The sequence below is a fragment of the Arvicola amphibius genome, chromosome 2, assembly GCF_903992535.2.
Source record: "Arvicola amphibius chromosome 2, mArvAmp1.2, whole genome shotgun sequence".
In the NCBI taxonomy this organism is placed as follows: domain Eukaryota; kingdom Metazoa; phylum Chordata; class Mammalia; order Rodentia; family Cricetidae; genus Arvicola; species Arvicola amphibius.
In genome coordinates, this window is record NC_052048.2 from 163,057,110 (window position 1) to 163,073,419 (window position 16,310).

The window sequence follows — 16,310 nt, forward strand, 5'->3', positions numbered from 1 at the left end:
CAGAGGCAGGCGGATCTCTGTGAGTTCGAGACCAGCCTGGTCTACAAGAGCTAGTTCCAGGACAGGCTCCAAAGCCACAGAGAAACCCTGTCTCGAAAAACCAAAAAAAAAAAAAGAAATTAGTTGTAAAATCTTAAAATATGGATTACTGTCTTTCTCTTTCCTGTACACACACAAAAACATGGCATTTATATTCTGGATGTCCTGAAAGCTTCAAGCTTCTCATGACTAATTGTTTCTCTACCTACTAAGAACTGTTCTTCATTGAATTTACAGACTGTACTTCATTGGAAGTTGCACCTGGTCTGCTGTGTAATTTTCTCTTTATATACTTATCTTGTAAACCTCAGATGCTTCCTCCCATTATTCAATGTGCCGTTTGCCTCCAAACCTAGTATGACTTGCAACCACCTTCATAAGTGAAACAAACTGGGATTGCAAGAGAAAACCAGAAACAGATATCTCTACTGTTCTAGTCTTGGTTGCCCCTGGGTCTTCCAGGATATTTGAATATTCTTTAGAACTTACTCACTATGTATCTCATTGGGTACAACTATTATCCAACTCAACTTTCAGAAATACAAATGTGGGAATGCTGGGAATAGGATTGAGATGAGTTAAGATTTAGGAGAGAACTCATCAGGAGCATTAGAAGTGTGTGGACTCAGGAGTCACTTTAAGTCAGCAGATCAGCTCAGAAAGGCAAACCTTGTCTGTATTTGTGGAAATTGTGTCATATGATTTTTTCAGTATGAAGCAAAGTATTTGAGATCAAAAACTTAGAAGGTGGAAATGTTTTTGTTTTTGATCACAATTTTAGAGGTTTCAATATGGAATGCTTCTGTCCTCTGAGTTTGGGTTGCCACATCATGGGGGAAAGAGTTCTGTATATTTCATGGTTGCTAAAAATCGATGAGTGTGTAGGGTCCCCAGTGACTCCGTCACTGAGAACACCTTCAATGATGCAATTTTCTTCCATCAACCCCAACTCTTAAAGCTTCTATAACCTTAAAATATTACCATAGTCTTGAAACCAAAGCTTGGTACTCAAACATCTAATTTATTTATTAATTTATTAATGTCAACATAATGGAATTAAATATTATAATCTCCTCAAATAATTATATTGTGAAGTAGTATCATGGGATATAACAACAACTAAAATGGACAATAATCTATCAATAAATAATCAAATGATGGATAAATAATAATTAGTCATATCTGGCATGAATAAATAAAAAGTTTTAAGAGTAAAAGGGATAGCTAATCACATTTGAGCTGTATTTGAAACACATCCATTCCGGGCAATGAAGAATGGTCAAACTTTTTCTCGTGGACTCAGGCTCCCGGTACACCAGGCACTGTAAGAAGGTCTTTTCATTTTATCTAATTTAATGACTAGTTAGTTACAAGAAGTATAATTTCATTATACAGAGAGAACTTACTGACAAATGTACTATGCATAGTTTTGCTGACTGTCGGTTGATGTGAATGTATCAATTTTATGACAAATTAAGAAAATTAAGACAAAAAGTGAGGAGGGTTTCAGAGCATTCCTGGGTAGGAATAACCTGACCTCTCTAAGGGAGATGGAAGACCCAGGTACTGTGGATATCACCATTCTCTCTCGGGGACCCTGAACCCAAGTGGAGAAGGGGAATTGAGCAGTAGCATGCTATCATATCTTTGGTAATAAAATTTGTGTTGCTGTTTTATCTTCAAATAATCTTCAGTTAATCCAAATAAATGGGGCAAGGAAAGTAGCAATTTGTAATTAGAAAAAAAATGTTTTTAAGAGGTACTTTCCTCCCTGTATGAAATTTAGTTTTTGTGTTTAGTCTGTTTTTTATATTGATTCACATTGTTTAAAATTTCCCAAAACATAAGAAAAACATGAATCACCAGTGTGATGTGTCTAGTTTCTGAGCAAACACAAAGTTTAAAGTACTGTCATAACCTTTCACAAAACATCCATATTTTATTTCCAATTTTTCCCAGAAAGGTACCCCTCTATATTGTAATATTACTTAGTAGAAGAAACTCAGTGATTTTTAATATAACTCACTATATATGATCTGGCATCTGGTAAGAATTGAAGATGATTATTTTAATATGTAATTTTAATGAAGCAGAAAATATCCATTATCAAAAACTTACATTTCTTAAAATTTATATAATAAGTTGAATTTTTTTTAACTTCACTGATGTTCTTAATGCCAAAGATCATATATTCATATAGCAAATTCCTTTATCTTTGTAAAATGAATGACTGTATTTCCTAATACCTAATAGATTTATTAAGGAATTATGATATAATTAGGGAGCATCTGCATAATATATTCTAATTTACTCAGGATGCCTTGCATGAGCAGGCATTCCTCCAAGCTTGGTACCGTTTAAAATCATTCTTACTACACATTTCTTGTTCGCGTATAGAGCCTGTTCTACATATTTCTGGTCTACCTTAGGCTTCTGAAATCATCTCTTTTTATTATTCCATTAAAGTTTTTAAAAATGGATTTCCCTTACTCTTTTCTAATCATCCTGTCATTCTTTAGCCTTGAGATGTTAAAATGAATGAGTAAAAATGTTTAAAATGTAATTGTCTCAGTCAGTCCATCCAGAGTCATGGATTTGCAAAATTATGTCAGTCTTTTAAAAATACATTTGAGGAGGCTTTTCTACTCATTTGGATTTTTAATATTAATTTTCTCTTGCTCTGCTGCTTAGCTATGAAAATGAAAAAGTATATAGTTGTGGGTTTCTTTTTCAGTGGTGTTAAAGTACTAGGATTTTAATGTTCCACAAGGCAGTTTCTACATTTCTGTTTACTGCAACCCTAACAGAAAATAGAATTAAATTTCTACTCTCTAATAGTAAGAAAAAAAATAGTTTAATGCATTCTGTCATGATTTACCAAAAGTTTACTTTCTCCCCAGATCAAACAAATAAGAGAAGTCTGTTGAAGTTTGACCCTCACCTACTCTGTAAATAGAAGAATATTCTGGAGAAACTAAGATTGCAAGCACGAAGAAAAAGACCGCTGCATCCAGAGAGGGCAAAAGCTCCCCCTCCACTCGTAAGTCAGCAGCGCTCTGTGTTCTCTGTCTCTCATGACAGTTTATGTTGAGATTTTAGTAAAAGATAAAATGTTGACAATATTGTTTGTACTATGTCCACAAATATGCAGTTGTTTGTTTAGTAACTTTTGCATTTGGATTTGTGTTAATATTTACTGACTCAATCTAAGACAACCAATTCTTTAGAATAATAATATTCAATACAAAATGGATTAATTCTCCTTGCTTTTTTGATGGTGAATTATTAAGGACTTGATAGTCATCTGATGCAAAAATATTACTTAATTTAGTATTAGTAGTGCCAATTTTTGTCTTACTACTGCATATTCTGGCTTTTTCCCTTGGTGTACTTTTTCATATCTGAGAATAAGACTATTGTACTACGCCTGTTTAAACCCGCCACATGGTAATCCTGACATTTCGTCTTTTACTTTATCTCCCATACTGAGACTATATTGAACTGACATAGTATCCTTAGCTTACTATAAAATTCTATCAAATTTTTATTCTAAATATAGTCTAAAGAATATTTATTATTTTTAGGAAAATCTTTTTAAATTTTCTTTCATTTTATTGATAATAACTTTTATTCTTCTACAGTATATCCTGATTAGAGTTCCCCTCTCTCAACACCTCCTGGTACTTCCTCCCCTCCCCTCCCATCTGGATCCTCCGCCATACTGACTCCCATTAAAAACCAAATAGTCTTCTAAGGGATAATGATAAAATGCAATGAATTCTAATAAGATAGAACAAAAACTAATACATCAGAATAGGATAAACAAACTGGAGGAAAATAGACAAGAAAACACACATGAAACAGACACTTGTTCACGCACTCAACAATCCCATGAAAACACTAAACTAGGAGACAACGTATATGTATGGTAAAAAGAGAGAAACACACTCATGCGTGTACACACACTATATGTGTGTGTGTGTGTGTGTGTGTATAATGTTTATATAAAATAAACAAAATCCCTGACATGTCAGTATGAGACAAAGAACTTCCAAGGATGCCACTGATTTCCCTTTCTGTTGCCCATCTAGCTCTTGCAATGCAGCCTGCACTTACGAATAATTTGTTTCGCCTGTGAGATTTCCTTAGAGAAAAGAACATTTTTACTTACATGTTGTTATCACTTTCCTAGGGAGATCTATTTGTTGCTACTACTTCCTTATCTATACATATCATCTGTGATTCTACGGATTGTCACTTGGTTATCATTGGCTTAATAGCTAATATCCACATAAATGAATATATAAAATATTTTTTTTTTGGTTTTTCGAGACAGGGTGTCTCTGTAGCTTTGGAGCCTGTCCTGGAACTAGCTCTTGTAGACCAGGCTGGTCTTGAACTCACAGAGATCTGCCTGCCTCCACCTCCTGAGTGCTAGGATTAAAGGCGTGCACCACCACTGCTCGGCTTATAAAATAATTCTATTTCTGGTTTTAGATTAACTTACATGGAAAAACTTACATTTTTATTTTCTAGTTCCATTCATTTACCTGTGAATTCCATAAGTTCATTCTTTTTCACAGCCAAATAATTTTCCATTGTGTAAATATACCACATTCCCTAATCCATTCATCTATTGAAGGACGTCTAAGTTGCTTCAAGTTTCCAGTTATTGTGAGTAATGTGTTTGTGAATAATGAATGTGTTTGAGAACGTTTCTCTGTGGTTGGATGACGTATTCATAGGGTATATGCCCAAGAGTGGTATGCTAGGTCTGGAGGGTTACAGATACCAATCTTCCTGAGGAACTGGCACACTCATTTGCATATTGCCTATAGAATGGTGCACTCCCACAAGCAATAGATGGGTATTTCCATTACTACAATCCTTGCCAACCTGACGTGCTACTTGTATTATTGATCTTAAAATCTTAAAAGTGTAAGGTAAAATCTCAGAATAGATTTGATTTTCATTGATGACTAAGGAAGTTGAACACTTCTTTATATGTTGTATGGCCATTTTAGTTACCCCCTTTGAGAATTTACTCTCTAGCCCAGTACCCCATATTGAACTGCCTATTTCTTGATATCTAGCTATTTTATTTTTAAATATATTTTGGATATTAGCCTTCCATTGGACATTTAGTTATTATCTTCTTCAGCGGTAAAAAACAATGACATCTTGAATTTTGCATGCAAATGGATGGAAATAGAGAACACTATCCTGAGTGAGGTAACCCAGACCAAAAAAGATGAATATGGTATGTACTCACTCATTAGTGCATTCTAGCCATAAATGAAGGACATTGAGTCTATAATTCATGATCCTAGAGAAGCTAAATAGGAAGGTAACCCTCCCCCCCAAAAAAACATGTAGTTATCCTCCTGGATATCGGAAGTAGATAAGATTTCCAGGCAAAAATGGAGAGCTTGGGGGTGGGGGTGGGATGGGGGCTAAGGGGAGATGGGGAGAGAGAAGTGAGAAAAGGAGGATGCGGAGAACTTGGGGAATGGGACAGTTGGGATGGAGCAGGAGCGGATATGGGAGCAGGGAAGTATATATCTTAATTAAGGGAGCCATTTGTGGGTTGTCAAGAGACCGAACTCTAGAGGGGTTCCCAGGTATCCAAGGAGATGTCCCCAGCTTGTTCATTGAGCAGCTGAGGAGAGGGCACCTGAACTGGCCCTATACTATAGCCACTCTGATGAATATCTTGCATATCACCATAGAACCGTCATCTGGCGATGGATGGAGATAGAGACAGAGACCCACACTGGAGCACTGGTCTGAGCTCCCAAGGTCCAAATGAGGAGCAGAAGGAGAGAGAACATGAGCAAGGAAGTCAGGGCCTTGAGGGGTGCGCCCACCCACTGTGACAGTGGGGCCGATCAAATGGGAACTCACCAAGGCCAGCTGGACTGGGTCTGACAGAGCATGTGATCAAACCGGACTCTCTGAATGTGGCTTACATGGAGGGCTGACTGAGAAGCCAAGGACAATGGCACTGGGTTTTGATTCTACTCCATGTACTGGCTTTGTGGGAACCTAGTCTGTTTGGATGCTCACCTTCCTAGACCTGGATGGAGGGGGGAGGACCTTGTACTTCCCACAGGGCAGGGAACCCTGACTGCTCTTTGAACCAGAAAGGGTGGAGGAAGGGGAATGGGGGGAGGGGGAGGGAAATGGGAGAAGGTTAAAATTTGTAATGATAATAATAATAATAATAATAATAATAATAATAAATCACAGACATTCAGATTTGAAAGGATGGGGAAAAAACAACACAGAACAGTGTCTGGTCATAGAAGACAGGATTGCCTAAACAGTGAGAAGCAGAGAATCAGCATCACCAGCAAAGATGTTGAAGCTGACGAATGCTTACACAAAGATTACATCCTCTCAGTCTGTAGTCTAGCTTCTTTTAATTAGCAGTGGCAATTTCACAGTATGTTCCTTTTTGTCATAAGTAATGCTTTTAGTGCCTTCTCTAAAAGATCCTCACCAAAACTAAGGATATTCATAATTTTAAAAACAGAATAATTACTATGAAAAAGCCAACAGTTCCTTGTCTTCCAACACTGAGCACGAGAGATTTGAAATTAGTGATGCTACACCTTCTACATTAACCTGAAGAAAAAAGATACAGGCTTAAATCTAACAAGTCACATACAAGACCAATGATACTCAAACAGCAAAACTCTGATGCAAAAGCATCAAATGAGGCTTAAGTAAATGGGGAGATTTTTCTTTGTCATCTGACTTAATATTGTTCAGATGTGCGTTCTTTCTAATGTCTTTTGTAGATTGAATTTCTTAGGTAAAATTCCAGCATTATTTTTTAAACAAAAAATATGGTTATGTGATGTATGCGATAAGTAGTTATGCATAGATTTTTGAGTGTGAATGTGGGCAAATTATTCACAGCATGTTCATGAAGGTAAGCAGATAACTTCAGCTGTTGGTCCTCAACTTGTACATTGTTTGAGATAAGATGCCTTGTGTGCAGATGTGTAAGCGTGGTCACATGGCCTGCAAGCCTCTGAGATTTCTTTTGTCTCCTCCCATCTCATTATAAGTGAGTGCTCTGGGGTAACAAACATTTGTTTCTACATCCTCCTTCCTGCAGGTTCTGAAGAACTGAATTTCTGTTCTTTTTATTGGGCATCAAGTGCTTTGTCCACTTAACTTTATCTACAGCCCCACAATTTCTTTTGTAAACAGTGAGAAACTGACCCTTCAATTTATATGGAAAGGCAAAATAGCATATTCAACATAGTCCTGAAGAAGAATGACTCCATAATTCAAATACAAGCCTGTAGTAATCAGTATAATGTGGCATTGTTTAAAGAATGAGTACATATACCACTGAAATAGAACCGACAACTCTAGAATAGACTCAAACTATATAATCCTCTTATCTTTGACAAGGGAGTAAAGGCAATTCAATAGAGGATAGCCTTTTCAATAAATAGTGTTCAATAGTAATATACCAACACTTCTAAATCAGATCTAGACACAACATTTCACCTTTCACAAAATGAGCTATAAATAGAAGAAAAAAACTAGTAGAAAGGAAAGAGAAATTATAAATATCCTTAGGCTTGGTGAGGATGTTTTAGATATGGCACCAAAAGCTTGATTTACGAGAGGAAGATGTAAGCTGTGAGATTGCCATTCTGAAGAGCGGGAAGACAAATTGCAGACTGAGAACATATATTCATAGATGATTCTTGATAACGAATTTGCACTCTTAATAAAAAAACCTTAAAACTCAATAATTAGCTTATGAAGCACATCTCGGCAGGATGTGCACATCATAATCCCAGTACTGTGGTGGTAGAGACAGGTCGATAGATACTTGGTAGTGAGAGTAGGCTGTAAGCCTAGTCAAATCTGTGATATCAAGCAAATGAAAGACCTTTTCTCATAAAACAACTTTGAATCACAGTTAGTAAAAACTCAGAGATAGATATTGGGGTTCAACCTAAAGACCCAAAAAAACAAAACAGCCAGCCACTGTATCTTACCTCTACCTCAGTTTGAAATGGTGATCCTGCCTCCAGGAATGTCAGAATGACACTGTGCCTACAGTAGTCTCCTCACATTATATAATCCTCTCTAGAACTCAGATTAAAGGCATGCACCATCCGGTTTCCATGACACCTAGGATTATGAATCATCCTTGGATTAAAGGTGTGTGTTACCACTGTCTGGTCTGTAAGGCTGACCAGTGGGGCTGTTTTACTCTCTGATCTTCAGGCAAGCTTTATTTATTAAAATGCAAATGAAATGCCACTACAAACTTTAGTGAGGGTATAATACCCTACGGGTGAGCTCTAGACACATATTAACTCACACACACTTGTACATGCGTGTACCTACTGGGCAAGATGTCTAAATATATCCCAAACTAAAGAAAATACTCATAAACAAATGATTATATAGAAGATTATCATTATTGTGTATCATTAGCAAATTGCAATGAAGGCAATGAAATACCAGTATGTACCTATCGGAAACGGCTAAATCCACAAGTGAAGATGAGGATTTGGAACACTGGGGCTCTGAATCACTCCTGTTGGGATGTATACTAATACTTCTAGTTGGGGCAAGAGGTAGCATTTTCTTAACAAAGGTAACTGTAGGCTTAATTTACAATCCAACAGTATATGCCATATTAATTACCCAAATGAGTTGAAACTTTACGTCACACAAGAATGTTCATAGCAGGGTTATTTTATTATCTGCTAGGGATTTAATCCAGTATTTAATCCTGTTGGGAGCTGTGAAACCCCCAGATCCTGAATTTCTGGTAAACAACTTGTTTGCCTCTGCTCTGCGACAGCCTGCAGCTGCTCTGAGTGGGAGACCATGATGGCAAGAGAGTGGTTTCTGGTGGGTTGGCTCGGGCGTGGCTATCACTTAAAGATCCCTATATATGCTGCCCCTGGACACAATAAAGGGGGCATTCTTGGGGCATTCTTGTTTCAAGGATGACCCATGTCTCTGTGTGTCTCTGAGTCTTTGTGTGTTTCATTCTCCAGCCCCTTGTTTGGTTCATGAACTGTATGGTAGCACATAGAGCACAGATGGGAGTGGTGCATTACATAACCCTACGCATATTTCCTGCTCCTAAGCTAGATCCTCATAACCTGGGTATAGCAAGTTGAACAACTCTAACTTGGTTAAGCAACCCAAATTTTCTTTGGTCAGTGAATGCGTAGGTAAACAAACTGTGATGCATACAGAAAACGTTTATGTAGTTGTTCAATAATAAAAGAAATGAGCTACCAAGCCACAAAAACATAGAGGGCCCTGAGATACATAGAGTTGAGAAAAAGAATTATGTGAAAAGGTGGCATACAATATATGGTTTTCAGGAGGTAAAGAAGAGGGATGGATATGAAGAACACAGACATTTCAGGGTAGTGAGTTTGTTCTTTATGATAATGTAATGATGGATATTTGACATAGTATATTTATTAAAGCCCAATGAAAGGATAAAATTAAAGAGTTAATTCTAGGGTTATGAAACTATAGCATGATATGTGCATTGATTGACAAATATCCCACAGACGCATGTTCCTGTTAGAGGAATTGTGTGTGTGTGGGGGGGTGGAGGTGTGGTGGGGAGGGTGTGCACCACAACTCGGTGCTTTTTGCTTAGTTTTCCTGTAATCTAATATGCTCTAAAACACTAAGGACATTAATCAAAAAAAATTGTGCTGTACATCCCGTTTTAGAAACTTTCTGCATGTCTAATGTAATTCACAGCAAAACAGAATTTAACACACATTCGTCATGATTTTTGTTAAGCAGAATTCTAAGAAAAGCTAGGATAATTTCAAATTTAATCCATCGACAATGAATATTCAAATTTAGAAAGATGAATTTATTAACTTAGTATTTTGTGATATTACAGAAGAGCTTGTTTTATTTGGAGAAAGTGTACCGGGGAGCAACTCTACACTTGTATACATATGCTAACCTTTAGGAAAATGTATGTGCCTAGGACACTCTTGTTTTGAACTTAAGAAAAATATTAGTACAAAATTTGATGGAGTCATTAATAACATTAATTATAATAGCATCCATTATACAGTATTAAGTTCCTCTTTTTTTTATTTGTTCATTGTTTCTTTCTGAATTTTAGAGTTTTGAGATAGAGTTGTCTTATGTAGCCCAGGATGGCCTCCATCTCATGATCTGGGCTTATAAGCATGGACCACACCAACTTCCTTTCCTCAACCTTTCATGTAGATAATATAGAAGCTTCTTTCTCAGAAACACTTAAACACTTAGTGTAATCATTTAAGTGGGTTTTGATTTTTGAAATTATGTTGGCAGGTTGACAAAAGAAAATGTAATACATACCTTTATATTCTTTGACTATAAAATCTGAAATATAATCATAATTTAATTTTTAAAGGGATTAATATGGATATTTTTGTATCTTTTTATTTTCTTTCTTTATCCTGACAATTCCCACTGTTTCTTGTTTTATTCTTTCATTTTCAGTAGTTTCAGTTGGCTAAATTGTCCGAAGGGGGAATACAATATTATTTACTTGGTTGGCACTAAGAGAAACCAAGATTTATTATTCATAAAAAATTAAATATAAAACCCCTTTATCTTCAGGCTCTGGATATAGCTAGGCTCAACACAAATGTCTAGGGAAAATGCATCTGTTGCTGTTGCAATTTTTTTTTGTTTCTCCAAAAACTTGGCATTTATAAAATATCTAAGATTTTGATTTGTCTTGGCCAAAGCTCAGATTACCAGGGAATTGCATTTTGAACATATTCAACTAAGAATTATCTTTGTAGCAACTTTTTCTTTGCCATATTGATTTTTTGGGACTAAAATCAGATTTTTTTTTTAAGAGAGAAAAATCTATGTTTCTTCTTGGTGCCAAGGTACATTTTTTTCTATGTGAGAAAAGCATAAAGCAATGCTGATAGGCTACTCAAAACTTCGCTTAGCTCCCTGTGGAGGAGAAAGCTCCATTTGGAGTTGTCTGACCTGGGATCAAGTGTTTGCTCTGTCACTTACAATATTTATTAATTATGGGTGAGTCTGCATGTGAAAATTTTTATAGGATTATATCAGTGTTAAATGATCAAATACAAAGCATGCCTGCATAGAACAGTCATCCATTTCCTGTATTGCCTCTTTCTCCCAGTCATTTCATTTAAGTGTTTGCGCACAAATAAATGTATATGTTTAGAATATGTATGCAATTATAATATACATATGTACAGTTTGTATGTGTTTCTCAAAAATATATGTAATGTTTTATGGAGCCATGGTACTTTTAAAGCTCTGAGGCAGAGATTTCTTCTGGAAATGATAAAATTTTGGAATTTGGAAAATGTGGATTCTATCACCATATGGAAATTTTTAAAAACTTATTTCTTGGTGCCCTTGTTTTTATATAACATTTTATTAACCTGTGTGTACTGTTCTTACATCCTTATAAAAGATCTGACATTAATATTTATCTTACAAATTCCCAACAGACAAGAGAAGAATAGTACTATTTGTTTTCCCAAGTGTGTAATTCAGGGAATAATGGATTACTACATATTGATTAGGCTTCAAAACCATGTGCCTCAAGAAGATGTATAGGAATATGAGAGACAAAGGAATGTATCCATTGAAAGCCTAGAAAGAGAGGTGTCAGTTTTGACAAGACAGACATGCAAGTTAGGAGCTGAATCTTTTTGAAAGTAAGTCTGATATTCATTGGGTTTAGTGCTCATTCAATAAGGTGCCAGCTTCCTAAAGAGCTCTGTGCATCTCTTTATAATTAAGTCAGATATTTGTACGGAAGAAATTTCACAAATCGCGACATAATTTTCCACATAATTTCTTACTATGATCTAGATTTTATATCCAGGCCGCAGTCTCCCCTCCCTCCTCTCTTCCCATGCTCTTCCCCAACCCTGACTCTGTCCCCCCACCCCAATCTACTCTTCTTCCTTTTCTGTTCAGAAGGGGTCAGATCTCCCTTGAGTATCAACAAAACATGGCATGTTTCTGTTTAGGAAAGGAAAGTTGATATCTTCAGGCAGTAGCCTGTGTACTTGCCTATTTTCTCTGAATTTGTGTTTTTGTGACTGTTAAATACGGATAAAGCCTTACCTGAAGCTTGCTCTTAGACACTAAAGTAGGTGTTGTTAGCAGAAACCAGAATGTCCAAAAGGAAGAATGGAATCCCTTGACCTAAATCTGAGTTTATATTTGTCATAAAAGACTAAACTCATAGTTTCTGCCGATCATTCTTCCTTTTGCAAATAGTTAAAATCATGCATTTTCAGCATATTTTCAGAATTTAATGACAAGACTTTATCATTAAGATTTTTGGAGAAACACAAAATGCATATGTAGCCCCCTGCCTGCTGCATGTTGGCGTTGGTTATCCTCCGAGTCTGTTTGCAAGTGTCTGCTGCAGTGCTCTCTCGAGCAAGGGGCAGAGTATTTTTGGAACCCGGAGTTCTTTTCTGTGGACATCCACAGTCTAAATCTGTGATACTGACATTTGTATTTGTATAACTATTACACACATGCCCCACTTTCATTCTTGCTTTTGGTAATACATAAAGGGGGAAAAAACAGGTCTTTGGTCAGATATTATGGACTGGTTTGAAAATATATATTTTCAACATATATGACCTAGTGATCATTTCCACTTTTTTACTTAAATCTTCATTGATTTATTATTGTAGAACTTAAAGCCTCCCAATTTGTTACTTTAAATAAGGAAAATAAGTTTTTCCATATCCGAGTTATATTTTAGATTTTTGCCAAAGGCATTAAGTGTATTAAGATCTAAACTCTCATTTAAATGCAAACCCACAATGTCAGGTAGCTTAAGCTATTAAAAAAGCATTGCTAGAATGTAGTCAGAAATGTTGCTTGTTTAGTAATATGGCAGTTGTAGGTTCTTCTCCAAGATCCATGACTTCATTAGTCTGAAGAGTTGGCTATGTTTCCAATACTAGGCATAATTTTCTTCTTGTGTGAATTTTAGGTCTACTAAGAGAACTGGAAGTTACTGCCAAGCTATGAGTGTCAATAGTAAATAATTAAGACTATTGTGCCACTCTGGTCATAGCTGTGGGTCATAGGTGTTGTACCTGGTAAGACTATTGGTTGCCCCTTTCATTTGGATGGAAGTTTGCACAGTACCTTCTGGTACCGTGAAGGCTAGTCCTCAGGGTAAAGACTTTCAGGTAGGTTTATCTGATCTGGGCAAACTACTTCTGAATGCTTTTCACGAAAAAATAATATTAAAAATTTTCATTCTAGAATCCAAAGTTAAAGGTTTTTCAGATTTGCTTTTTGAAATGGTCTAAAATTTTTTTAAAAAGTAGTATAATTAGCATTAAGATGCCCAGATCTGAAATTTGCTAACATTTTGTTTTGTTATTTTTGATCATATGTTTTAAAAAGCCACAAATACTTGCTATGTCACTATAGCTTGGGTCTAGAATTACTTACTATTTACTTAACGGAAGATAGAGTTCTATGTAAAATCCTCCTAAAATAATGTTTTCAGTATATATCTCGAAACATACAAGTTTAAGACTTTTAGTTATTTTAAAGTCAACATTCCACTAGCTGAATTATATTCACATGTGGCAGACGACACAAATTGTAAATGTGCGTTTTGACAATTTTTCATGGGATGAATGAACTTGTGTAAGCAGTATACAACTAATGAAACAGAACTTTAACCAGCTAGGCGTCTCCCCCTACCCATCACTTTGTGGTCTGCTAGTAGCTTTTCACTTTTAAAAAAAAAAAAAAGGCATTAAATCATGACTTTCTTTTTTTTATTGATTTTTATTGAGTGCTACATTTTTCTCTGCTCCCCTCCCTGACTCTCCCCTCTTGGCAAGCTAAGGGGATTCTGACCTATCACCTGATTAGCTTGTTTAGGGGGCAGGAGGGGACTGGCTTTCTGTTTTCAGGATTAGTTTTCCTGTTTCCTCCTTGCAGTCATGTGTAGTAAGTAAACTAGTCTGTTTCCTTCTCTGGTGTCACTCCAATTGTGTGACTGTACCACCTTTTATTTAGATTCCTTCTATTCTTGGTAATTTGCCTTGTTCTCCTGCCCCTTGCTGTTTAGGACTAACACTGCTCTGAAAATTAACATGCATGCATTTTACATATAATGCACATACCTGAGTAAAAATGTTTGCATTGTGGTTAATTGGTCATGAATGCTTTGCTGGTTAGTCTTTCTTTGTTAACCTGAAACCAACTAGAGTCTTGGGAAGAGAAAACACTAATTAAGGAATTGCCTCCATCACATTAATCTGTAGTTAGGTATATGGGTCATTTTCCAATTTTTAATTGATATAAGAGGAGATAAACTGTTCTGGGAAGTGTTATCCACAGGCAGGTGAGGCTAGATGATATCCAGAAGGTAGGTAAGCCAGTCATGGAAAAAAAAATCCTGCAATCAGCTTTCCTCCAAGTTCTCTGCTTCTGGTATTTTATTTGTGCTTTAACAAATAAAGCTTGCCTGAAGATCAAAGTGTGGCTCTAGTCACACTAATTAGTCATAGAGGACAGGCAGTGCGATAGACAATTTTAATCCCAGTACTCAGGAGGCAGAGGCAGATGGTTGTCTGGGAGTTCAACCCTACCCTGAACTTCACTAGACTGAATCAGTATAAAAGAGAAACAGAGAGACGTGGTGGTGGCTCACACCTTTAATCCCATTACGAGGGAGGTTTAGATGGAAAGTGTTATGGCTGGGCAGAGAGGAATATAAAACAGGAGGAGACAGGAGCTCAGGATTTAGACTAAGCATTCATAGGGACAGGATCACCCATTTGGTCTGAGGATTTGGTAGTGGTTAAGAACTAGTGGCTGGCTGCTCTGCTTCTCTGATCTTTCAGCTTTCACCCCCTAATATCTGACACAGGGCTTTTTTATTAAGACCAATTAGAATTCGAGCGACAAGTTCCTTCCGCCAAATTCCTGCAAGGAATGTGAACATTATATAATGTTGCCTCTTTATTGTGCAGAGTTTGGTAATGTGGGGCCTGCTGAGATTTAGCTGAAGAGATGACACTTATGACAGCCCCTGCAATGGAATCAAACAAACTTGTTTAATAATTTGCATTGTTATTATATTTCCTTGGAAATGGTCATTCTAGTGTCCATAATGTCAGCTCATAAATCTTTGAAGATTCTTTACCTGAGTCTTCCATTTCTCTTTAAAACATATCTATTGTATACTTTTTAATCCCTTTTTATTTTTCTAATTTTTTAGTGGCATGACTCACAAGTAATTTGGACAATTTAAACAACCAGATTCATACATTCTCTAATGTTCATATTGAAGAACTGATTCTATGAAAAACAGTGAAATAATTCAGAACTTGATTTATTAGATCATATTTTATAGGACAATAGAATGTCTTTTTAAAAATAATGGCTAAGGATAGCACTAGGATTTGTGACTTTTATATTAGTTAGAAGGAAAGAAGTCAGTGATGCTGCCGTGACCAGAGGAAGACCTTTACTCTACATTCTTCAATTTGCCGCATTGTTTCAAAGAAAGTAATCTAATTAGTTTATTTGTTACCATTTTTAAATATAATTTTCATTTTCTTCCATTGCTGTTTTTTTCTATGGATTCTTAATTAGTCTTGATCTAGTCAACCCCTCTTGTCTCTGTTCATATGAGAAATATATATTACTACACACTATATTTTGGTCAACCTCACTCTCTTATTCCACTAACAAATATGTATTAAATTAACAAATGAGAGTTAATTTTTAACTCTTCATTCCATTTTGATTTTCTACAACAATGGTATTAGTATATTTTTCTTTTTTCTTTTCTCCCTTCCCCATTTTTTTCTTCCCTTTCCTTTCTCCATCTCTTCTTCCATATTTCTGTCTCAAACACGTTTTGTCCAAGAGCTAGAATTGAAGTCACTATAGAGTTCAGACAGCTATCAATCACAATTTTGATTTTTTTTTAACCTCACAAGTACACATCTTATTATGAGCATTGCATTAATAGTTTTTAACCCAGTACTCCATTAAAGCCAGTTTTTTTACTTTTCTAACCCTTTATACTTAACTATTCACTAACAAACAATTTTGGCTTACTTGTTAAGATAAAAATGTTTTTGTGAACTTTGTACCTTTTGATAATATTTATTATGATTTAAATAATCTATGACTGTATTTGTTATTTTTATTACTCCTTAATCTATATAGATCATAAATTGAGAAAATTCAAA

General features: G+C 35.9%; 1 protein-coding gene across 1 annotated transcript in view; it reads left to right on the forward strand.

Annotated features, from left to right (window-relative positions):
- The window catches only part of Foxp2 (forkhead box P2), a 508,049-nt gene that overhangs the window by 63,594 nt on the left and 428,145 nt on the right, over positions 1–16,310 (forward strand). Inside the window, 1 exon segment of the mRNA XM_038318756.1 lies at positions 2,940–3,079. The gene's annotated coding sequence lies outside the window, so the exon portion shown is untranslated.